The 26,617-nt window shown below is 40.9% G+C and overlaps 1 long non-coding RNA gene across 1 annotated transcript; it reads left to right on the top strand.

The window, feature by feature from the left end:
* Window positions 1-1,405: 1,405 nt before the first annotated feature.
* LOC131820868 (uncharacterized) lies at window positions 1,406-26,568 on the top strand. Its single transcript, XR_009349807.1, has 6 exons — window positions 1,406-15,046; window positions 16,651-16,740; window positions 23,649-23,857; window positions 24,125-24,372; window positions 24,862-24,990; window positions 26,077-26,568. It is a non-coding gene; the product is annotated as an uncharacterized LOC131820868 (long non-coding RNA).
* The last annotated feature ends 49 nt before the right edge of the window (window positions 26,569-26,617 follow it).

Raw genomic sequence — 26,617 nt, 5'->3', positions numbered from 1 at the left:
CGCATGACCCACCCAATCAGAAATGGTGGTAGAATTGGGCATAGCCAATTACTGGAGGATGGAATTAGTCTGTGTGAGTTAGCATAGCACCTCACTGCCGTCTTTATTCAGCCAGTCAGAAGGAAGCAGAGGAGCCATGTTTGTACGTCTTCTCCCAGTGGGTGGTACCCAAGGTCTTTCCAAGGTCACTTGCCTTTACCACTTCCCTCCCCTCTCACTTGCTCCCTCCCCTCTATTTGCTCCCTCCCCTCCAGAACTACCTCTTGCAGTGCTGGCTCTTTGGCTTTGGGCTGAACCCAACCTCCATTTCTCTGCACTGGTCCCATGGCCTATAGCTAGTCTACCCCCCCCCCCCCCCCGGGGCCTTTGCTCATCTGCAATGTGGCCAGGGGCAGTGCTCCATGCTTGCCAGGTGTGAACATGGTGGTGAGTCCTGGCAAGAACCAGAATGGATCACAGATGATCGTTGGCCAACAGGTGGCAGAAGAGGAATCCCTGCCTTCCTCAAGAGGAACACCTACCCCGTGGCTAATGCTGGGGTCGGATTTTGATTTATATTTATTTCTTGGATGTCAGTCTTATATAGTTTGATAATGTGGCTTGCTAACTTTAGTTTTAACCTTTAAGTGACTATTGTGCGTATGTTTTTAGGAGCTTATTTGTAGAATTCAGTTACATTAAATGAGTTTTCATTTTGGGGTTCCTTAAAATTTCTTAAAGTTTTCAATTTCTTTTTTACAGATTGCTTAAACTATTTTTTTTGGCTTTAGATAGTCAAAGTCAAACCGGCATTTAAAAACTTTTTGCTACTTTTTACTTTGAAATTGACTTAATAAACTACTTCCTTTTGGATTTTTGAAGTCATAACACGGAAATAATTAAAATTTTAACTTTATGATTAAATGTAATAAGGAATATTTGAAGGTCCACTCCATTCCAGGCCTTGCTTTGTTCCCATCCGGAATGCTGCACTAATTAGTAAGTTATTTGTCAGAAAACTTTACTTGCTGTGGACTTGTTCCTCTAGTAAAACATTATTGAGTGTTAATGCCCACAGTTTCAATTTTCTGTGGTGCCTTTTCTCCACAGCCCCCAGATCCTCCCCAACCCTGCTCCCAGCAACTGCCCCACTCCCATCATCTGACACCGGCCCTTCCTCTGCCCTGTGTCAAGCACTGCCCCAGCCTCAGCCTCAGCTGCCCAGTCCCAGCCCCCAGCCCCCACCCCGCAGCGCCCAGCTCCCAGCCCCCAGCCCCGAGCCCCCAGCCCCAGCCCCAGCCCCGAGGCTCCAGTCCCCAGCCCCCAGCCCTGAGCCCCGAGGCCAGCCCCAGGCCCAGCCCCAGGCCCAGCCCCAGGCCCGGCCCCAGCCCCAGCCCCAGGCCCGGCCCCAGCCCCAGCCCCAGCCCCAGCCCCAGCCCCAGCCCCAGCCCCAGCCATCACCCCTAAAGTCATTCCCAACTTGCATTGATTTGGTGCTAAAAATAAATTGTCCATTGTTTGTCCATAAGATTGGAATATTCTTCCTCTAGCATTGCTTATTTCCTGAGTTGACTACCTGAGTCGTTTCCAATTAATGTACACAGTCCCATTTGTCCCCTGTCCCATGTTAGAACAATCCAAACCTTGTGTTCTTGTTAGAAAATGTTGGTTGAAAGCTTCATATCAGACACCTATTGTTCATAATTTTGGTTATTATCTTTCCCCTGCCCTTGAGGAAGGAGAAACCATTCCTCTGTCATTGGTGCAGTAGTCACAGTCCCAGTTTTCTGGGCAGTGTTCATAAATTGTGCTGATCACCTGAACACTACACTGAGTATAATTTTAATTGTCCATAATCCTGCCCATTGGATTGGATCCCAGTCCAAAACCCTTTTGCTGAATTCAGAAGTGGGTGCAGAAAACATGAGTCTTCAAACAGTTAACATGCTCAGTCCCAATCATATCAGCCTTGTTCATTAAACAAAGGCACTCTACCATTTTTGTCCTGCTTCTGGAATTAAGGTACCAAATTGTAATTGTACGTTGTCTTGCCCAGTAATCAATGTCCCTTCATCCCCTTTGCATTGCTACTAGGAAGTACTACCTGGGACCATGTTCCTTGAATGATTAATGAGTATAATCCCAATTGTCCACACCCCTGTTCATTACACAAATCCTTTGCAACTTTGCATTGTCGCAGAGGTGCCCATCCTCTCTAAGTTCTTTACTTTGGGATATTAATGCATATAGTCATCATTGTTCTTGGTCCTGCCTAAAAGATAAGATCCACCCATGCTCTTTTCATTACTCCTAGGTAGCGCAGACTGCTTACTACCTAGTATTAATATGTAAAAATCCTCACTGCCCGTTGCCCCAACAGTTAGTCTGGGATACAACCTTATCTTTATGCCATTGCTTATGAGGAGTTCTGATTACCCGAGGTCACTTCCTTTAAACAGTTGATGTGCATAATTGCATATATCCATGGTGCTGTGCAATAAAAAATGAAATCCCACCCTATCCTAATCTCTTTGGGATATTGCTAGGGAGTGCAGATTATGCAAGAACTCAGTTCTTGGACAGTTAATTTGCACCGTTACAGTTGTACAGAGTCCTGTCTATTTGAAAGGGCCATTGTATCCCATTTGCACGCTATAATGTGGGCTGATAACTCAAGGATCCTCTGGCATTGATAATTTTCATAATTGCATTGGCACATGTTCTGTGAACTAGCCACACCCAATCCCTTTGTATTCTAACGGGACCTTTACTAAAGAACTATACACATAGGACACTATGTGTACAATATTAATTGATTAGACTGAGCCTTTTGTATTAGGAATTCTGCACCATCTTTACATCTAAAAGGTGCTAATTATTGAAGGCTCTTTTCTTAAAATTGTTTGTATGCAAAATTGTGATCCCCAGTGTCTCCTGTAGTTAACTTAGAACCCCATTTCCACCTAACTCCCTTTGCATGACTGCAGAGGCTACTTGGGCCCTTTAAGGGCTTAAGGCAGTTATGTTCCCTTCTGTGCTCTCATTCCCTCCTACTTCCTTTGCATTACTGAACTGAACATTTGGAAATGTTAATGTTCTTAATCGCAGCTATTAATCCCTTTTGTTAGTCCAGGTTCCTATCTCTTCCTACTCATTTTATATTAGCATAAAATGTCCAGGGGACTATTATTGTGCTTAAATGCAGCTCTGTCCCTTATGTTAGTGTAGGATTCCATCCTCTTCAACTCCCTGTGCGTTACAGCAGAGTTGTACAGCTGGGATCTTTAAGGTCCTCAAAGGCAGCTGCGGTGCCTTCTGTCCATCTAGGATCCCATCCCCTCCTACTTCCTTTGCATTTTTGCAGAGGATACTGGGGACTGTAACATGGATAATTGCTGCCAGAGTCCTTTCAGCTTGTCTAGGATCCCAGCCTCCTCCCTCTCACTGAGTTTGCATTACAGAGAGTACAAGGGACTGCTAATGTGCTTAAATGGCAGCTATGGTCTCTCTTAACCTAGGATCCCTTCCTCATCTAAATTCCTTTGCATTATTGCAGAGGGTACTTGAGACTGTTGATATGCGTAATTGCAGTTACATCCCTGGGCTTGGATCCTATCCCCATCTGTTCCCTTTGTGAAGGGTGCAATGGGATGATTAATGAGATTATTGCAGCTGTAGTTCCTTCTGTTAATCTAGTTTCTCTTGTGCTCCTACTTCTTTTGCAATACAACGGAGGGTAGTTGAGATCTTTGAGGTGCTTAAAGACGGTCTGTGGCCCCTTCTGTTATGTTCCCATCCTCTCTTATTTTGCATTACTGCAGAGGATACTTGGGACTCTGAATGTGCCTGCTTGCCACTATAGTCCCTTCTGTTATCTGGGATCCCATCCCCTCCTACAGCATTTGCATTACCACAGAAGGTACAAGGGACTATTAATGTGCATAAAGGCAGCTATGGTTTCTTCTCTTAACCTGGGATCCAGCCCTCCTCTAACTTCCTTTGCATTATTGCAAACAGTACTTGAGACTGTTAATGTCCTTTAAGGCAGCTGTGGTTGCTTACATCACTGTAAGATTCCATTTTCTTTAATGCCCTGTGCATTACTGCACGGGGTACTTGGGCACTTGAAGGTGCTTAAATGCAGCTGTGGCCCTTTCTGATAGTTTATGTTCCTGTCCCCTCCTATTTCCTTTGCATTACTGCTGAAGCTACTTGGGACTGTAAATGGGCTTAATTGCAGTTACAATCCCTTCTGTTAGCTTTGCATTAGCACAACAGTGTATATGGGACTGTTAATGTGCTTAAGTGAAGCCTTGCCCCTTATGTTAATGTAGGATTCCATCCTCTCCAGCTCCCTATGCATTATAGTGGAGGATACCTGGTACCCAAAGGTGCTTGAATGTAGCTGTGATGCCTTCTGTCAGTCTAGAATCCCATTCCCCTTCTATTCCCTTCACATTACACGGCGGGGCATTTGGGACTGTTCCTGTGCTTAACTGCGGTTGCAGTCCCTCCTGTTAGTCTAGTTTCCCAGGCCCTCCTACTTCCTTTGCATTACAGCAGAGGGTACTTGAGACCTTTAAGCTGTTTAATTGCAGCTGTGGTTCCTTCTGTTCGTCTAGGATCTCACATCCTTGAACTCCCTTTGTATTCCCTGGGATTGTTTTTGGGACTGTTAAAGTGCTTAGCTGCAGCTGTGGTCCCTTTTCTTTGTCTAGCGTCCCATCCCTTCCTACTCACTTTGTATTATCTGGAAGTGGATTTGGGACTATTAATGTGCTCATTTGCAACTGTGGTCCCTTTTCTTAGTCTGGGTCCTACATGTTCCAACTCCTGCACACAGCAGGGACTACTTGGGACTAGTAATATGTTTAATCTTACCTGTGGTCCCTTCCAGTAGTCTAGGATGCCATCCACCTTCTATTGGCTTTGCATTAGCACACAGTGTACACAGGACTGTTATTGTGCTTAAATGCAGCTTTGTCTCTTATGTTAATGTAGGATTCCATTCTCTCTAACTCTCTGCATTATAGAAGAGGGTACTTGGCACCTTTAAGGTGCTTGAACGTAGCTGTGGTGCCTTCTGTCAGTCTAGGATCCCATTCCCATTCTACTCCTTTTACATTACATGGCAGGGCATTTGGGACTGTTCATGTGCTTAACTGCAGTTACAGTCCGTTCTCTTAGTCTAGGATTCTGTGCCCTCCCACTTTCTTTGCATTAGAGCAGATGGTGTTTGGGACTGTTAATGAGCTAAATTGCAGCTATAGTCCCTTCTGTTAATCTAGTTTCCCATGCACTCCTACTTCCTTTCATTTTAGCAGAGGGTACTTGAGACCTTTAAGGTGCTTAAATTCAGGTATGGCCCCTTCTGTTTTTCTTCCCATCTCCTTCTACTTCTTTGCATTACTGCAGAGGCTCCTTGGGACGGTAAATGTGCGTAATTGGCACTATAGTCCTGTTTGTCTAGATTCTTATCCTTTCCTGCATGGTTTGCATTAACAAAGAGAGTACAAGGGACTGTTAAGGCGCTTAAATTTAGCTACTGTCTTTTCTTTTAACTTAGGTTCCCATCCTCACCTAATTTTCTTTGCGTTATTGCAGAGGGTACTTGAGACTGCTAATTAACCAGTTGTCCCTTCTGTTAGACTAGGAACCCATTCCCACATACTCCCTTTACATTATCATGGAGGGTACATGGGACTGTTAATATGCAGACCCTTATGTTAGTGTAGGATTCCATCCTGGCCAACTCCCTGTGCATTACAGCAGAGGGTAATTTTGACTTTCATGGTGCTTAAAGGGTTAGTGTATGTTCCTATCCTCTCCTACTTTGCATTACTGTAGAGGATTTTTGGGACTGTTAGCATGCCTGATTGCTGCTACAATCCCTTCTGTTAGTCTAGCATCACATCGCATCCCATTCCATACCGTTTGCATTACCGCAGAGGGTACAAGGGATTGTTAGTGTGCTTAAACGCAGCTACGATCTCTTCTGTTAACCTAGGATGTGGTCCCCACCTAACTCCGCATTATTGCAGAAGGTGCTTGGAACTGTTAATGTGCTCTAATGCAGCTACCGTCCCTTTTGTTAGACTAGGATGCCATCTCTATCTACTCCTTTTGCATTATCATGGAGCATCCAGGGGACTATTAATGTGCTTAAATGAAGCCATGGTCCCTTAAGTGTAGGATTCCACCTCTTCAACTCCCTATGCATTACAGCAGAGGGTAGTTGGGATCTTCAAGGTCCTCAGAGGCAGCTCTGGTGCTTTCTGTTAGTCTAGGATCCTATCCCCTCCTACTACTTTGCATTTCTGCAGAGGATACTTGGGACTGTTAATGTGCCTAATTGCCACTACAGTCCCTTCTGTTTGTAATCGCATCCTCTCCTAAACTGGCATTGCTACAGAAGGTTCAAGGGACAATTAACTGTTTAAATGCAGCTACTGTCTCTTTTGTTCTAGGATCCTATCCTCATTTCGGGTTTCCATTTACTACAGTAGGCACAAGGGACTGCTAATGTGCCTAACTGCCACTACAGTCCCTTCTGTTTGTCTAGGATCCTGTTCCCTCCTACAGGGTTTGCAATACCATAAAAAGTACAAGGGACTGTTAATGTGCTTCAAGGCAGCTAAGGTCTCTTCAGTTAACCTAAGATTCCATCCCTGCCTATTTCCATTTGCATAATTGCAGAGGGTACTTGGGACTGTTAATATGCTTAAATGCAGCTATGATCCCTTATGTTAATGTAGGATTCCATGCTAACTTCCTCTGCATTGCGATAGAGGGTATTTGGGACCTTTAAGGTGCTTAAAGCTGCGTCCCCTTGTTTGTTTCCATACTCTCCTACATTGCATTACTGCAGAGGATACGTGGGACTGTTAAGATGCCTACTTGCCACTATAGTCTTTTCTGTTTGTCTAGGATCCCATGCCCTCCTACAGGGTTTGCATTACCTCCAATGGTGCGAGGAACAGTTAATATGCTAAAGTGTACTTGAGGTCCCTTCTGTTAGATTAGAATTCTATCCCCTTCTATTTCCTTTGCATTATCATGGAGGGTATATGGGACCATTAATGTGCTTAAATGTAGCTACAGCCCATATGTTAGTTTAGGGATTTCATCCTTTCTAACTCCCTGTGCATTACAGCAGAGTTGGGTAGTTGGAATCTTCAAGGTCCTCAAAAAGACAGCTGTGGTACTTTCTGTTAGTGTAGGATCCCATCCCCACCTAACTTCCTTAGCATTACATAGAGGGTACTTGAGACCTTTTAAGGTGTTTAAATGCAGCTGTGTCTCCTTCTGTTTATGTTTCCGTCCTCTCCTATTTTACATTACTGCAGAGGATACTTGGGACTGTTAATGTGCATAATTGGTGCTATAGTCCCTTCTGTTTGTCTAGGATCCCGTGCCCTCCTACAGGGTTTGCATTACCACTGAGGGTGTGAGGGACTGTTAATGGGCTCTAATGCAGCTATGGTCCCTTCTTTTAGACTAGGATCCTATCCCTACCTACTCCCTTTGCATTATCATGGAACATCCATGGGACTGTTAATGTGCTTAAATGAAGCCATGGTCCCTTTAAGGGTAGGATTCCATCCTCTTCAACTCCCTATGCATTATAGCAGAGGGTAGTGGGATCTTTAAGCTCCTCAAAGGCAGCTATGATGCCTCTGTTCGTCTAGGATCCCATCCCCTTCTACTTCCTTTGCATTTCTGCAGAGGATACTTGGGGGACTGTTAATGTGCTTAATTGCCACCGGAGTCTCTTTAGTTAGTCTAGGATTCCATCCGCACCTACTCAGTTTGCATTAGAGTTTACATGAGACTATTAAAGTGCTTAAATGAAGCTGCTATGGTCCCTTATATTAAGGTAGAATCCTATACCCACTTAACTCCTTTTGCATTACACGTAATGTTTATGAGTCTCTTATATGCTTAAGTGAAGCCTTGCCCCTTATGTTAATGTAGGATTCCATCCTCTCCAGCTCCCTATGCATTATAGCGGAGGATACCTGGCACCCAAAGGTGCTTGAATGTAGCTGTGGTGCCTTCTGTCAGTCTAGATCCCATTCCCCTTCTATTCCCTTCACATTACGCGGCGGGGCATTTGGGACTGTTCCTGTGCTTAACTGCGGTTGCAGTCCCTCCTGTTAGTCTAGTTTCCCATGCCCTCCTACTTCCTTTGCATTGCAGCAGAGGGTACTTGAGACCTTTAAGCTGTTTAATTGCAGCTGTGGTCCCTTCTGTTCGTCTAGGATCTCACATCCTTGAACTCCCTTTGTATTCCCTGGGATTGTTTTTGGGACTGTTAAAGTGCTTAGCTGCAGCTGTGGTCCCTTTTCTTTGTCTAGGGTCCCATCCCTTCCTACTCACTTTGTATTATCTGGAAGTGGATTTGGGACTATTAATGTGCTCATTTGCAACTGTGGTCCCTTTTCTTAGTCTGGGTCCTACATGTTCCAACTCCTGCACACAGCAGGGACTACTTGGGACTATTAATATGTTTAATTTTACCTGTGGTCCCTTCCGGTGGTCTAGGAGCCCATCTCCTACACATTAGCTGGTGGTATTTGGAACTAAAAAGTACTTAATTGCATCTGTGATCCCTTCTGTTGTTATAGGATCCCAGTGTTCTCCAAATATATTACAGCAGAGGGCATTGGACTGTTAATAGGCTTAACTGTAGCTGTGGTCCCTCCTGTTAGTCTCGTATCCCAAGCCCTACAACTGCCTTTGTGTTACCTGGCAGTGTATTTGGGACTGTTCAGTTGTTAATTGCAGCGGTTGTCTCTTTATTAGTATAGGTTCTCAAGTCCTCCTATTCAATTTACATTACAGCAGAGGGTCCTTGGGATTGTTAATTGTTAATTAAATGCTAATTGTTAATTGGTAATTGTTAATTCAATGCTGCTGTTGTACCTTCTGGAATTCCTGGGATCCCATCTTCTCCTACTCTGTTTACATTATCTGGGAGGAGTTTGGGGACTGTTAGAAGGTGCCACACTACTAAATCGAGAATTTTTTCTTAGTATAGTTTACCATGCCCTCCTATTCTCTTTACATTACAACAGATGGTACTTGGGACTGTTAAAGTACTTAATTGCAGGTGTGGTCCCGTCGGTTAGTCTAGGATCTCATTTCCTTCTCCCCTATTATTGAGAGCAGATTTGGGAATGTTACTTTGTATAATTAAAATTGTCATCCCTTCTATTAGTCTAGTTTCCAGCCCCTTCCAACTCCCTTTGCATTACCTAGGAACAGATTTGGGACTGTAATGTGCTCATTTGCAGCTGTGGTCCCTTCTGTGAGTCAAGCATCCCATGCCCTCTAACTTTCTGTCCATTACAGCAGAGGATATTTGGGACTTTTTTTTTTTTAAGGTTTTATCTATTTGACAGAGAGAGAGAGAGATTGCAAGTAGGCAGAGAGGCAGGCAGAGAGAGAGAGGGAAGCAGGCTCCCTGCTGAGCAGAGAGCCCGATGCTGGGCTCGATCCCAGGACCCTGAGATCATGATCTGAGCCGAAGGTAGAGGCTTTAGCCCACTGAGCCACCCAGGCACCCTGATATTTGGGACTTTTAATGGGCTTAATTGCTGTCCTGATCCCTTTTATTAACCTAGGATTCTATGTCTTCCAACTCACTTTGCATTACCTGAGGATGTATTAGGGACTGTTTAAATGCTCAGTTGGAGCTGCGGTCCCTTTTGTATATCTAGTTTTCCCATGCCTTCCTCCTCTTTTGCATTATAGCAGTGGGTACTTGGGGCTGTTAAAGTACTTAATTGCTGGCGTAGTCACTTTTGTTGGTTTAGGATCCCATCCCCTTCTACTCCCTTTACACTACCTGGGAGGATTTTTGAGACCGTTAAAGTGCTCACTTGCACCTGTGGTGCCCTCTGTTGGTCTAGGATCCGATGTCCTCTAACTCCCTTTGCTGCATTACAGCAAATGGTACTTGGACTGTTAATGTGCTTAAATACAGGTGTGGTCCATTTTGCTAGTCATGATCACCTCCTCCCTTTATATTACCTGGGAGCAGACTTGGTACTGAAAGGTGCTTAATGCAGCTGCGTTCCCTTCTCTTAGTTTAGGATCCTACACCCCCAACTCTTGCGTTATAGCAGAGAGTACTTGGGCCTGTCAGATTATCACAGCTGTGGTACCTTCTGTTTTGAAGGATCCCATGCACACCAACTTCCTTTACATTATCTGGGAGTGTATTTGGGAAGGATAAAGTGCTTAACTTTGGCAGTGGTTCCCTTTGTTGGTATATTTTTCCACGCCCTCCTATAGTCTCTGCATTATAGCAGAGGGTACTTAGGACTGTAGCTGTGCTTAAATGCAGTTGTGGTCCCTTTTGTTAGTGTAGGATCCCATGCCCTCTCCTTTTACATCACCTCAGAAGTGCTTGGGACAATTAAGATGTATCCCATTCACTCCTACCTTTTTAGCATTACAGTACGGGTTTGCTGAAAACCAAGCCCCCCCCCTTCTGTATTGTTAATAGGCATAATTGTATTTGTTCCTTTTCCTCTGCACTAGATTTCTCTAATTTCACTTGTATTCAGCAGTGGATGAACTTTAATACCTTTGTACTAGGATAAAGTGAACCATGGTAATTGATATACTGTGTCTTTCATTAAGTCTCCCGTACGCTCTTTGAATTAATTACCTCAGTTACTTTTTTCTGGAACTATTGGTGTGCAAAATTCCAGTGTTTTTTTTTTTTTACATCAATTTTTTTTTTTTTACATCAGGGGATGCTAGTATCCCAAAATTCTTTCCTTGGGACTCTTAATGTACATACGCCCTCTTGATAAGCTAATGCCCTTACTTCGTATTCTACTGGGGGGTACTGACCACCTACAGTCTTTCTGTTGGACAGTTAACGTGCCGTGTTGCACTGGGGTCCCATCCCTATCACACCTTCTCTGTCAGGGGTGCTGACCAACTATGACTGCTTCTCCTGTGCAGTTTAAATGTGCATAATTACAGGAATCCTTGCTCCCTTATGTTAGAATAAGATCTCATTTCCTTGCCCCATTTACGTTATTGCAGGGGCTTCTGACTAGCCAAGATTCACTCTCTTAGACTGTGTGCATACTTAACATTTGCTCTTATACCTGTGCACCAGGTTAGGATCCTCCCCATACTGTTTATATTCCAGTGGGAGGTGCCTACTACTCAAGATTTTACACACTAACGCAGTTAATCTGCACAACCTTCGTTGTTTTGTACCCACTCAGTTGTCTACAACTGTACCTTTAAGTTCAGGACTTTGCCTTTACCAAAGTGGAGGTGACTGACCACATTCAAGCATTTCTCTTGGAACTGTGGCTGTGTGTAGTTTCAGTTGTCCACTCTCCTTTGAGTTAACTTGTCCCTGACTCTTCTCAGAACCTTTGAGGTACTGCGTGGGATACTGTCAATTTAAGGCCTCTTCCTCAAACTGTTAATGAGTGTAATGACAATTAAATTAGGATTCTTCGCCTTTACACGGCCTTTGAAGTACTGCAGGGAATTCTGACCCATAAGGTCCCATTTCTTGGCCTGTTAAGATGCATGATTGTATTTGTCTGGGTTCCTGTGTACTAGAGAAGAACACCTCTCCCCACTCCTGTCTGTTATCTGTTATGTAGGGAGTGCCCCCTCTAAGGCTGTTATATTTGAGCAGTCAAGGAGCACAGTTATCTTTGACCACAACTACGCACCATGGATATTAATGTGCATAACTACACATGCTTCATCCCATTTGAATAAGGTACTACCCTCTCAGACCCCTTTTGTAGTACAGCGGGGGTACTGATCACTAAGGCCTTTTCTCATGGCTTGTGATTATGCATAATTTCATTTGTACATGTTTTTGTACACTAAATAAGGGCACCTCTCTCCCCACTCTCTTTACCTTTTAGCAGGGAGTTCCCATTACTTAATCCTTACATTTGTACAAAGTACATGGTTTTAATTAACCATACCATATCCCTTGGGCATTAGTGTACAGGACTGCAGCTTAGTTCATCCTACCCTGTTGTATGTCATTGAGTATACCAGGGTTGCTGACCCCAACTTGTCCTATTAATGTGCATAATTACATTTGTCCAGGTTCTTATGCACTAGATGAGGAGACCCCCTCACCCCCTACTTCTAAGCCTTCCAGTAGGTGGTGGTGCCCATTGCTAAGACATTTACATCTGAATAGTTAATATGTAGAATTGTAGTTTTCCACAACTCTGTTACTTCCAGAACTATCGTACCTCCTTTGCAGTGCTGCAGGAGATACTGTTTTCTCCCAAAGTTCTTTCTAGTAAACTGCTAACATTCATTCCTCAATTGAAATTGTCTGTTGTCTTCAGTAGACTAAGGCCCTACACTCTCACCTTCCCTTTGCAATACAGCAGAGTGTGCTGATGAACTAAGGTCCTCTTTTGGGCTGTGAATATGTACAGCTGAAATTTTCCCCTGTTTTATGTACTCTATAAGGACCCTACCTACTTTCTTAGCATGTTTAGCAGGTAGTGTCCACTATTTAAACTCTTTCACTTGGAAAGTTCATGTGTATAAGTGCAGTTTGCTAAGCACGTCTTATACTAGAACCCCTGTACCCTCTTTGCTTTGGAGTAAGGAGATGCAGTTTACCTCTAATGCCCTTCTTTTGGACTTTAATGTGTATGATTGCAATTGTCCATCTTTTCATCCCCTCAAACCTCCTTTGCTTCAGGGGCATGTTAACCATAAATTGCATCCCATCAAACCCCCTTTGCATCAGGGGCATGTTAACCATAAATGAGCTCTTCTTGAGATTATTAATATACATACTTGTATTTGTTTGTTGATCTGTGCAGTGTGAAAGGATGACCTCAGCTCTTGGACCATTAATATGCACCACTATCAATTATGGGACCTATTGTACTCCCTTTGTATTCATTAGGGGTACTGACTAAGGTCTCTTTCTTGGACTGTCAATGGGCAATTATCTATGTTCCCTTCTGTTAGGTTTAGGATAACATTCCCTTAAAACCCCTTTGCATTACTATAGGGGTTGCTGAACACACAAAACTCCTGGGACTGTTAATGGGCACAATGGCAATTAGCAATGAATTTTTCCTCCCTGGCCTTGTTAGATAAACACTCCCAGCCCCAATTTTGCATGACATAATTAAGTATAAACATTGCAATATGCTGTGAACTTGTCTATCAAATAGCAACCCATACTCCCTCTCCTTTTGTATTGCTCCTATGTATAAAATTCCAAGTACTCATGGTCTTCCCCTTATCATCCCTCTTCCCATCCCGTGCTCACCCTTGGACCCTTCCTATGGACCTTTGTCACAGTTTCAGGTGTTCATGTATTCAGCCATTGAATAAGATTGTCCCTCCGCTCTGCCCCCATCCCTTGCCCCTTTTGCTTTATTGCTGGGGAATGTTGACTGAACAAGGCCCTTTCTCTTGGACTTAATACATTAGTAATCCCTGATGTCATTGCTTTACCCACTTTATATTATTGTAATGCTTCAGTTGCACTTTCCTTGGTCCCACCCATCAGACACGGACCCCTCCACTTCTTTGCATTGCATTGCTGACTGCCCAAAGTCCCTTCTATGTTAACGCAGTACTGATTGTCCCATTTTTTTTTAGCTCATCAGCCCAAGATTTTCCTATCACTTTGATGTCATGTGCAGTATTGACTACCAAAAGCAGGCCTGAATTAGGTGGATGGACCTTCACTCTTTTTTCTGCACTTGTTAATGATGCAATCCCAGTTGTCACATTCTGGGACAGGAACCGTCCCTGCCCACCTCTGTTACTGCTTTACTAAGCAAAATGCTCAAGGCAAGTCAGGCCTACAAAGCTGGATTGCCACCCCTTATTACTGATTTTCAGTATAAGTATCAGTTGAAAATTGTCTCCCCAGGAAGAAAGATTAGCACCATCTGTGCATTCTTCCTTCCAGAGCAGATTGCCTGGCCAAGAATCTCTCTTCCTCTCTTGTATATTGCTATTGTACAGTGCTGGTTGCCAGGATACAATTAAAAAAATGCTGTTTGCAAAATGGAATTGTAAACCTGGTCATTTAATTTTTGAAGTCCAAAAACCCATTTATACCATGTACTTGATGACCAGTGTCTCTCATTTTACTATGGGTGGTGGGTCTGTGGATAGACCACTATGAATCTTGCTATTTTAAGTATTCCCAAGAGTTCTAGAGTGGAACTCTTAAGACACATATCTTTGGGCTCTGCCACCATTTAAAAACCATTCTTTTTTTTTTTTTAAGATTTTATTTATTTATTTGAGAGAGAGTGAGAGAGAACATGAGCGAGGAGAAGGTCAGAGAGAGAAGCAGACTCCCTGTGGAGCTGGGAGCCCTATGCGGGACTCGATCCCGGGACTCCGGGATCATGACCTGAGCCAAAGGCAGTCGTCCAACCAACTGAGCCACCCAGGCGTCCCTAAAAACCACTCTTTATTTGGGCTTCATCACCATTCACTTTTAGAGAAACTACCTAAACTTTCTAGTCTTTAAATTTCTTCATCTGGATCATCAACCACCCCCCTACTTATTTCAAGAAGATTGCTTTCAAAGAATGAACTGAGAGAACATATGCTGAGGCATTTTTGAAAACCTTAGTTCACCTTACTTGATTAACCTATTACATATATAAAATGCACCCTGTTGAATTCTGCTAATCTAAAGTAGCCTGAAGCACTACACTGAAGTGAGGACTTAGGAATGATAGTATCAATTGCCCTGTTTTGTATTAAAGGAGAAATAAGCTAAGTTCTAATCATTCTTCTGGACATAAATTTCAACAGTGAGATAGCTTCCTGGTAAAATGAATAATATCCTAGCTTCTAGTGTGCAGGGTGTGGCAGAGAAGTCTCTAATGTGGAACTGCTGAAGCAAGTAACTAGTTATCACAACGGCAGTTCTTTGTAATCACTGAAAAAGGATACTATTCCTCTGACAAGGATGTCAAAAGATCCGCCCAGCTCAGGGTGCAGTATGCACTACTAGCTCCTTGGACAACTGTAAGAAGAGTCTCTGGCTCTTTAGAATACTGTAAGTACTACTTTGTAGTTATTAAGTAATCTTTTCCCTGTTCTATTTTCCTTCTCTTAAATGCTACCTGTAGAAAGGAGGGTCTTTAAGTCTCCTTCCCTGTTCCTACCTCATCTGCAATTATATCTATCTATCTACTGATAGATATCTATCTCACCGTATGAGTTAACCAACAGAAATATTATATACCCAGCCGTATGCTAGTTAACACTGAAGTGATGGGTAGAAACGATATGGTCCTGTATAACCTCATTCCTGTGATATATTGCCGAGGAACTAATAAAAGAGCACTTGAAATACCTTTAGGAAATGATGATCAAGTGCTGCCTTGTGTGAATTATAAGTTACAGAGTTTTAAAAAGGGTGCCCACTAGGGTCTGAAATTAGTTGGATAAACAAAGAGGGAAGTGGGTTTACTTTTTCTCTTTGGTCCAGGGTATGATTAATAGTACAGCCATATGTGTAGTCCACTTGGTTTATTTTAATGTAATTTGGTTTTTACCCCTTTTGGAAGTATGAAAAGTGATTACAGAGATAAGGCCTAGGTGTTGTGTTTGGCTATATGCCAAGGCTGGGAAATTGTTCATTGTTAAATTTCATTATAAGCTTGAGCTTTTCAAGGTTCAGATTGGGGGTACAAATGTGATATGTTGGCTTTTTGTGCCTTTTAATTCTATCTCTGCCACAAAACATGAGTAGTGATTCCTTTTTAGTTTGAAATATTTGTGGAACCTGTTTGGCAAGAAGGGAATGGAGAAGTGTAAGTTTTATAAGAAAACGATGACATTGCCCACTTTATGAAGTTAATTATACCCTTTCCCCTTCAGTTTTTCAACAGATAACCTTGGTAAGCTAAAAAGCTTAGTCTCCCTGATGTAAAACAAACACAGAGGTCCAGCTGAAAAAAATTATTAACATCAAATTTGAGACATTCTTGGTGCACGTCTATGCATCCTGGCAGGAGCAAGAAGAACCGTATTGCATGGGCATCCCTTACTGCCCATTTTAATTCATAACCATATTTCCTCATGGCTTGTTTCCCACCAATGCCAAAGACATCCCCCAGTCTGACTGATTGGGGTTAGTATACAAGTGGTCCTGAGCCTTCTTGGAAATGTATTAATAATAATACATTTAATGATTTATTATTATTTAATAATAATATTAATAATTATTATATAATTAATCATATTAATCATTATATAACAATTGGTCATTGTTTCTCAAACTTAAGTAAGTTGTCAGGATAAAATGCCTTTTATTTATTTTTTTTTAAATTTTTAATTTTTTATAAAATGCCTTTTAAAGGAACAAAAATTTTTGAGATCGTAAAGAACATGGTTTGAGGAATGTTGACTTCAAGAAAGTGATTTGAAATGTAAACATGTTTTCCAGTTTTAAGATCTTTATTAAAGGATATACAATGTTTTATATAATTTATGTAGGATTTAGAGATCCATGAAGATATATCCACAAACCCCCAGGGTTCTTAATCACCCCAATTTGAGAAACACTGGTCTCTGCTTGTGACATCTTTTATTGTTACTTAACAAATTATTCTGTATGAGTATACAAGTATAACTTTATTGGAATTTGTTTTAAAGGGATGAATTCTGAGCTGGTTCTGTATCCCACTCGAGGAAGGATGGATCAACTTTAAGTGGATTGAAGCCTGCACTAGATGGCATCCAAAGGTGAATCTTGGAGTTTTATTTCAATTCATTGCTTGAAATAAAGTCTCTTGAATTTATAAAATGGGATGCTCTGGAAATGTGGGCATCTTCAAAATTGAGATAATCCTTGTATTAATAAACTTTATGGGGTCACACACTGGAATAAGTTACAAAACCAAAGACATGATTCTTGATGAGGATGCCAAAATGAACAAATCATTGTGGTGTTGGGCAGTTTGATGTTTACCATAAATAATGTTGGAAAGTTCTGTGTGGCACAGAGGAAGACGAGAGGAGCAAACAAACTTACTGAGAAAAGTGGCAAGGGGAAAATGTAAAGTGTGACTAGGGAGCACCTTGGTCTGTTTACTTAGGGGTTATGTAAGCTGAGGGTTTACAGATACTACACCAGTGTTTCTTGTTTTGCAAATGCATTTTAATGAAGCACATAATTTCTTAGAGTGAATGACTTTTTTATAAAAAAGATTTTATTTATTTATTTGACAGACAGAGATCACAAGTAGGCAGAGAGGCAGGCAGAGAGAGAGAGGAAGGGAAGCAGGCTTCCTGCTGAACAGAGAGCTCCACACGGGGCTTGATCCCAGGACCCTGAGACCATGACCTGAGCTGAAGGCAGAGGCTTAACCTACTGAGCCACCCAGGTGCCCCGAATGAATCACTTTTTTTTTTTTAAAGATTTTATTTATTTATTTGAGAGAGAGACAGTGAGAGAGAGCATGAGCGAGGAGAAGGTCAGAGAGAAGCAGACTCCCCATGGAGCTGGGAGCCCGATGCGGGACTCGATCCCGGGACTCCAGGATCATGACCTGAGCCGAAGGCAGTCTTCCAACCAACTGAGCCACCCAGGCGTCCCGTGAATCACTTTTTTAAAAGATTTTTTTTTATTCCAGAGAGAGAGAGAGAGAAGGAGAAGGAGAATGTGAGGGGGGAGGGGCAGAGGGAGGAGAGAGAAACTCAAGCAGACTGCACTATGAGCATAGAGCCTGATGTGGGGCTTGATCACACTACCATGAGGTCACCTCCTGAGACGAAACTAAGACTCAAGCACTTAACTGACTGTGTCACCCAGGTACCCGTAGAGTGAGTCATTGTTTTTTTCATTGGTTTGGGGGCAGAAGGAATGAATTGCTGGCAGAATTATGAAAAAGTTCTGAGCTGGGAAAAAGAATGCCTAGCCTTTGGTTCTGACTCTAACCTTAGATCAAATCACCATCTGTCTCAACTTCAGTGTCTAGGGATAGCTGATGAATTAAGACAGAGACTTGAATTGAGTATCTCAATCCCTGAAAATGACATTTTGTCCTTTGGGAAATAGAGCCTTTCTTTCTCTCTTCTTTCTTTTTTCCTTTCTTTCTTTCTGGCATTTCTCTAAGTGGTTATTGTGTTTTCATTTCTGACTTTCTTCCTTATAGAACCTTAATATACAGAATTGGAGGAAGCTTTCTGACCCTGGTTTTGTGCATCTTTTCCCATATCCCCCTTTAGTTTTTCTACCTATCTTTCTCCAACTTTATCTACACATTTCTCTTACCACCTCCCTAAATTGTAGGAAATCGTAAGACTAGAGTTGCTATGATTAATCATTCCTAATTTTTCAGGATATCTGGGCCTGGTTGGCAAATAAATGTATACCTGCATGGGAGGTTTTTTTTTTTTTTTTTTTTTTTTTTTTTTAAAGATTTTATTTATTTATTTGACAGAGATCACAAGTAGGTAGACAGGCAGGCAGAGAGAGAGGAGGAAGCCGGCTCTCCGCTGAGCAGAGAGCCTGATGCGGGGCTCGATCCCAGGACCCTGGGATCATGACCCGAGCTGAAGGCAGAGGCTTTAACCCACTGAGCCACCCAGGCACCCCTGCATGGGAGTTTTTGACTTAAGTAAGGAATTTAAAAAGTTGGTCTGTGGTGGCGGCTAAAATATTCTTATTTGTGAAAGCATCCTGGGAGAATTTTTTACCAGCTTAAAGAAAGAAGAAAACTGATACCTGACCTGAGCTATTTCCTCAAACCTTATTATAAGTAGCTGTTTCCTCAAACCTTATTATAAGTTTGGATGTTGAAGACTACTGATGTGTAGGATTAAACAGAGCTAATGCCTTCTTCTGTGTCAAATTGTACAGATTGGATCGGATGAAAACTTGATTTCCTCACTACCATAGTTTTGGCTACAGACAAATAGCACTTAACACTGTGTCTCTCAAAATCCAACTCAAGTTGGATCTCAAGTATTTGTTTGAGATATCTGATTGACTGAATTTAACAAGCTAAACTTCAATGGCCATGAAGAATTATATATCATTATAATGATGGCATTGAGTTGGCTGTTTTTATTGATGATTTAAGCTTTATTTGATCCTCCTTGACCTCTCCAAATTAGAGCACTGAGACATGGAATGTTAGGTTCCTTGTGCACCCTGTAAAAATGAGTTTTATAAAGAACACTTTACTATTTTGATGACTGTGTTGGAAATGAGCTTTTGATTTCTTCATGTTAGAGCTAAAGATTGAAGCAAAATTTAAATTTTACTTGTGTTAGATTTCTTAGATGATGGGTAGACTTAAAGAATTACTTTGTTTGACCAACTAGAATGCTATTCTTCTAGTTTCCTCGGAAATACTAGAAGGTATGCAGCAGACACAATACCTTCTTACTGTATAAAATATGTAATTGAATGTTTATAGCAGTTTCAAAATAGGGATATGGCTGGAAGATCAGTGTACATTACTGGGTTTCATTATGAAATGTCTAGATTACCTTATCCATAGCTCTGAAAACTTTTGGTATGCTGTATTTTTATGTTACTGGATCTCATTATAAAATATCTAGATTATTTTAATCCATACTTTTGAAAACCTTTGGCATATTTATATTATGATTGTTAGTATGCTTGCCATTGTATAATGTAATTGGTATGCAGTTTCTCTTATGATCATTAGTTTTCCAGCATTACATGTCTCCCTTGACTGAAATTGCTATAACTGCTGCCTTCATTTTATATAGTGGATTGAATAAGTCCTTCTCTATGGTCCATTGATGAACAAGAACAAGAGTTCAAGTTGCTAATTTTAATAACTTTTTGATATTACGGATCTTGATATTTGGGCTTCATATGTTTCAACTTAAAAACTGACTACAATTAAATCTCTATAAACAAACACTTTGCCAACAATGAGGGTACATAATTGTAGCAAAATATGGAAAACAGAATTACCAGTTTTTAGGTTCCATTTTGCATGCTTTTTAAAAAACCTACAATCTATAAACCTTCAACATCTAGTTGGCAGATTTAACAAGGAAAAACCTTTCTTATTTTAGAGTATTCAGAATGGTTTTGGAAGATAGTACAGAGAGAGTTCCTATATACCCCATACCCATTTTACTTTATTATTAACATTTTTAAAAAAAGATTTTATTTATTTGACAGACAGAGATGACAAGTAGGCAGGGAAGCAGGCAGAGAGAGGGGGAAGCAGGCTCCCCGCTGAGCAAAGAGTCTGATGTGGGGCTCAATCCCAGAACCCCGGGACCATTACCTGAGCCGAAGGCAGAGGCTTTAACCTGCTGAGCCACCCAGGTGCCCCTATTATTAACGTTTTATAGTACGATTATACATTTGTCACAATAACTGAACCAATATTGATATATTATTTTTTAATATTTTATATCAATATTTTATTTTATTGATATATTATTTTATTTTTTTAAGATTTTATTTATTTGACAGAGATAGATAACAAGTAGGCAGAGAGGCAGGCAGAGAGAGAGAGGGAAGCAGGCTCCCTGCTGAGCAGAGAGCCCGATGCGGGACTCGATCCCAGGACCCTGAGATCATGACCTGAGCCGAAGGCAGCGGCTCAACCCACTGAGCCACCCAGGCGCCCCAATATTGATATATTATTAACCAAAGTCTATACTTTATTTACATTTCCTCAGTTTTTCTCTTACGCTCTTTTTATGTTCCAGGATCCCATCCAAGGTACCGCCTTGCATCTAGTAACTGTGTGTTCCTTAGGCTCTTAGTTATGGCAGTTTCTCAGACTTTCCTTGTTTTTAATGGCTTTGACAATTTTAAGGACTAATGTCAAGTATTCTGTAGAATGTCCTTCTGTTGGGATTTGTCTGATGTTCTTCTCGTGGCTAGATTGGGCTCAAGTTTTTGGGAAGAAGACCATAGCAGTCTTCTTTCTCGAGTACATACTATTAACGTGACATATCACTATTGATACTGATGTTGACTGTTACCAGTTGACTAAGGTATTGTTTGCCAAGTTTCTCTACTTAACATTTAAAATTATTATTATATTAAAATTATTTTTTCCCTTCCCATACTGTATTTGAAAGGAAAGCCACTATGTGCTTAAAGAATGGGGAGTTATGCTTCACTTCTCTGATGGTAGAGTGTCTGTATAAGTTATTTGGAATTCTTCTGCATAGGAAATGTGTCTGTTATTCCCTAATTTATGTATTTATTTGATAATTCATTTATATCAATATGGACTCATGAATATTTATATTCTGGATAATAAGTTATTACTACTTATTTTCATTCAGATTGTTCTAGTTTTGGACTTTGGAAGTTCTTTCAGTTGGCTCATTGGACATAGCCCCATCCTTGTGGGTTTCTGCTTTTCGTTTGAGCACTTTCTTACTTTCTGGAACTACCAAGATGCTCTGGGCTCATTTATATGTTTCTTATCCCAGTCCTCAGATCTAATGTTTCCTAGTTTTTTGTTGTTGCTGAGGATTTCTCAGCAGTCCGGTACACTCCTGAGACCCATCTTTCTTCTCAAGGACATTCAGAGCATGAGGACTACAAGTAGCTGTAAGCAGCTTCACATACAGCAGATTTTTCTTTTTGAGACTCTGGATAAGCTCCAAATAATCTTTTTTTTTTTTTTTAAGATTTTATTTTTATTTATTTGAGAGAGAGACAGTGAGAGAGAGCATGAGCAAGGAGAAGGTCAGAGGGAGAAGCAGACTCCCCGTGGAGCTGGGAGCCCGATGCGGGACTCGATCCAAGGACTCCGGGATCATGACCTGAGCCGAAGGCAGTCGTCCAACCAACTGAGCCACCCAGGCGTCCCTCCAAATAATCTTTAAAATGATGGCTATCATGCCACCCGAGAGAAAAAGATAATTTGGAGAGCTCATCATTGTGGGAATTCTGTCTTTGGCTTTATGGACTTTAACTTCCTGCAGCTCTACTTTTTAAAACAGAACATGAGCCAGTTTTTATCAATTCATACAGTGTTTTTATGTTTTTTTGCACATACATATATATTTTAACATTACAGATGAGTTTGGCTTATTTCATTTATCCCTCAGAGTTAGGTTCCAGTGAGGTTTGAAAGGGCAAGCATACTTGATCCCCATTTCATAAACAAAAAATGAGAGATGCAAAACAATAAATTACTTCCATTCACATCTCAAAGCAACTTAGTGGGAAAGATCGAACAAACCTACACCTTCTGATTAGCAGCCCTTGAAATTATTTCTACCATCCTTTGGCAGACTGGTAGTTAGGTGTTGAGGATTCATTGATACATAAGTACCAACTAAATATGTGTCATAGCCCTGTTTTGGCAGGCCCAATTCTATTGTTACTGTCATTTCCTTATTTTAAAAAGTTGAGGGCTAGGGCACCTGGGTGGCTCAGTCGGTTAAGCCTCCAACTCTTGGTTTTGGCTCAGGTCATGATCTCAGGGTGGTGAGAACGATCAAACCCTGTGTTGGGCTCCATACTGGGCATAGAGTTTGCTTAAGATTGTCTCTCCTCTCCCTGTGCTCTTTCCCATGTCCCCACTACCCATTTGTGCTCTTTCTCTCTCTCTCAAAAAAAAAAAAAAACAACTTGGGGTTCCTGGGTGGCTCAGATGGTTAAGCCTCTGCTTTCAGCTCAGGTACTGATCTCAGGATCCTGGGACTGAGACCCACATCGGGCTCTCTGCTCAGCAGAGAGCCTGCTTCCTCCTCTCTCTCTGCCTGCTTCTCTGTCTGTCAAATAAATAAATAAAATCTTAAAACAATACTTGAGGGTTTTTTAATTTGAGGAATCATAGAATTATTGAAAGGTAGAAAAACAGAGACCCAAGTTTCTGTGAAAGCTATTGGTTTCCTAGCTTTCTGTATCTTGTTTATCCTTTTGCATAGATTTGCTTAGTTGTTGTAATAATTTGTGTTTTATATGCCTGTAACCATTATTGATTTCTCTGAATATCCTGGGACCCATTTATATAAGCTGTTCAAGAAATGTACCATGTGGATTGAGTAAAATACAGTTTTGTTTACCTTGGCAGCACTCTAGCAACTTACTGCTTGACATACAAGTTTTAAAAGAGGGAAATACTATAAAACTAGAATGAGAGGTACTCTGATTGAGGTAGATCACTCAGTTCTTAAAATAGTGCTTTATTAAAGAAGCCTGAGGCAATGTGAAGAAGAATTCTTAACCTATAGGGTCAGATCACATGGAAGCCTTTCTTAGTGACTTGATGGCTCAGTTGATTGAGAAAACATTATTTCTACTGTTTTCAACTCCTTGATTTCTTGAACCCCACTATATTTTATGATGAGAATAGGATATTAATTATATACTCTGGAGAAATGCTCATCAGTGGTGATTGGAAAATAAAGCACAGTATGGGAATTTTGGTAATTATTCAGCTCTGAATTGCTCTTGGAGGTGAGGGGAGGTGCAAGGAATGGAGCTGGACTGAACAGAAGAATTTGCATGTTACTAGGCTTCAGCTGGGATATAGAGCACTAAATCTTTACCTCTCAGTCTTCACCCATCAATCCATATGAAGAAAAGAGGAGACATGGTTTAATTTAACTACTAGTTGCTAATTGGGACAGACTTTCCCAGTGTTCTGCATTTCAGTAACACTTTTCTTTGATCTCTTCTCCAGATCTTCTTCAGAAGAATAGGCTTGTTGCTCTACAGTGTTAGTGACCTGTTCCCTTTGACGATCCCTAGGTGGAGATGGGGCATGAGGATCCTCCAGGGGAAAAGCTCACTACCACTGGGCAACAACCCTAGGCCAGGAGGTTTTATCAAGATTCTTCCCTGGTCCCAGGGAGGAAGATGAACTCTCAAAACCACCACCACCCTTCAGAGGTGCGTAAATTGTGTCTCTAAAAGCATAATTAGTAGCTATTAATTTTGACCTTGCTTTATACTGTACATAGCTTTCCATTGAGATTGTTTCCATCATTACTGACTGTGTCTGGTTTGATAAAAATAGCTCCCTAACTAACCTGGGAAGTAACTGGGTGTGAAATGGGTAAAATGATGTGAAGAGAGTAGGAGGCTGCATGAGTTAGGATGTTTAGGGTGGGACTGTTGTGTGGTAGAAACTTACAGCTTAATTATTCTTTCTTTTAGGAGAACATGGGCAACTGCCACATTTGTGACATTGATCATGGGGAGATCATCATTTTGGACCCTCTGGTCCCTAGAGTATTTCTTGAAGCCTTGCTGGGGAATTTTGACAATCATTTACATATGTCAAGATGGCTTAGGATGTCTTTGGGCTAAAACACAAAACAAGCTGTTTGAGAAGATAAATAGGAGTTGTATGCTTGTTGATTAATGGAACCTGACCAGAAATGGCACAAAGTTTCTGTTGTCAGGTAAGCTCTAAAGAACTAGGACCTTGTATACTCTAAGTTGGCAGTAAGAGAAGCTGATTAGGGGGATGCAGATTAGGAGATGGAGGTAACCATTCAGTAAGTAGTAAACCCTGATTATACGGATTTTGTACAGATTATTCAACCAGAAGACTAAGACTGTGATTGATGGTGTTTCTATGTTTGCCATAGTTTCCTATTCTTTTGAACAAAAACCCTGATTATACAGATTTTGTACAGATTATTCAACCAGAAGACTAAGACTGTGATTGATGGTGTTTCTGTGTTTGCCATAGTTTCCTATTCTTTTGAACAAAAACCTTGTGTTTTATCTCTAGGGACTTAAAGGCTTCAGCTTTATGTATTTATTTTTAAGCTTCATAGAGATAGTTTCCATAGCTCGTAAATTTGTATCTTCCCATAACTCTTGCACACTACTCAGTTAATACTTCTATATGGCATTTACATGGTTTCCCCTCTCATTTTTTATAGGTCCTGATTGTTCCTTCTTTTCTGCCAAATCACTGTCTTCCCAAAACAGTGCAAAGTGCAAGAAAGTGAAACATACCGAAGGAAGATCAACATGCCTGGCACACTAGCATTTTAGAACAGCAGAATGAAGTAAGTTTTTGGTGTTGTAATCCTGTGAGGATTTTTAGCTATGAGCTTATTTGTTGTAGGTTTGTATGGGATGAAGCATGATAGTCTAACACGGAGGGGTGTGCAATGTGAGATCTGAGGATAACCAGTAACCTGTATTACCAACTGGGTTCACTGAAGCAATTCGAAGATATTACAGTTTGCCTATCAGTTGTGTCCAAGTAATTGAGTTTCACCTTGTCTCTTTATCTTCACTGTGTAAATGTTTTGCCACTCTTAGAGGCCTAAACTGTAGAAGCCTAAAACATAAAGAGGGTTTTTTTTCTTTTTGTTGAAAGGGTGGATCTTTTTCGCTTCTTGTGAAAGAAGATCTGCAGATTTAGTGTTAAAGGAAGCTCAGTCCATGAAGTTACCATTATAGTTGTGAAGCATATGAAAATGAAGTTTGTTTTTTAAGGAATGGGGAAAAGTAAAGATATAAAGTGAGGAGATTGACTAGGTGCTCTCTAAGGGCCCTTTATAATAATATTCATACATCTGTGGCATCTTGTTTGGCTCTTTTGGAAATCATTGTAAACAGTTGAAGCAGAATATTGAAAGGTCCACATTCTGTGTTTACATCTTTTGCCACTCATTAGGTGTATGGTCTTTGTCAATTTAGAGTTTTTGGTTAGACTTGTAGGTGACAGTAAATGAAATCATGTATGTAAAGTCTTTAGTGCAGTTTGGTCCATGGTAAGTTAAAAGTAAACTAAGAAATTTTATAAGTTGATATGACACAATACAGGTGACCACAAATACCATCTAATGGTAGGCAGAGTTGGTATGTTTTGGTTCTATGTAAGAAATTTGTAAGGTGTAAGTTTATAAATAAAAAACATTTAAGTTGGTGGTGGTTCTTATAATAATTGTTACTGTTAGTAATATAAGTAGTATTAGTACTAATAATAGTTTATTTTAATTATTAATGTACTTTTTGGTTTTCTTTTCTTGTTTCCTTTTCGTGATGCTTCACATATGCTGTTTGTGCCTCTTACTGTATCTTGTCTTTACTTCTTACCCTTTTCCTCTGAATGTCTGCCTTTGCTTATCTTTTTCACTCCTAAGTGTGTATTTCTTTGCTTGTCTATTTCTTTCTTGAATCTCTTTGGTTGTCTTTAAAATGTGTCTTAGCCATCCCATGATTCTCTTGCTAGTTTCTTCTCTGTGTATCTTTGTCTCAGTCTGGTTTTTGTTCCTAAGAGTGATCTGTGTCTTGTCTTAGATGTCTCTCTCTAGTTTTGTTTCATTTTGTTTTTTCAATTTGTTACTGATTCTCTTTGCTCTCCTAGATCTGGCTCTTCTTTCTATGTTCTTCCGTTTTGGTCTGTGTTGCATGCTTGTGTGCTTTTTGTTCATAACTTGTCCTGCCTATACCTCTCTTCTTTTACTGTTGTGAACTCTGATTGTTGGTCTTCCCTTCCCCTTGTTGTTGGCTTGACATTTCACCTTTTTCTCATTCTGGCTTTCCTCCTGCTTTTTCTACTATTATCTCACATTTCTCTTTTCTGTATATTTTTTCTGTCTCTGTTGGGCCATTTTCTCTTTCTTTCCTGCTGTCTAAATGTCTCTTTGTTCTTTGTGATTTTCCATTTCAGCATTCATCTTT

The sequence above is a fragment of the Mustela lutreola genome, chromosome X, assembly GCF_030435805.1.
Source record: "Mustela lutreola isolate mMusLut2 chromosome X, mMusLut2.pri, whole genome shotgun sequence".
NCBI classification, from domain to species: Eukaryota; Metazoa; Chordata; class Mammalia; order Carnivora; family Mustelidae; genus Mustela; species Mustela lutreola.
The sequence above is the reverse complement of the archived record's forward strand: the minus strand, read 5'-3'. Positions and strand labels throughout refer to the sequence as shown.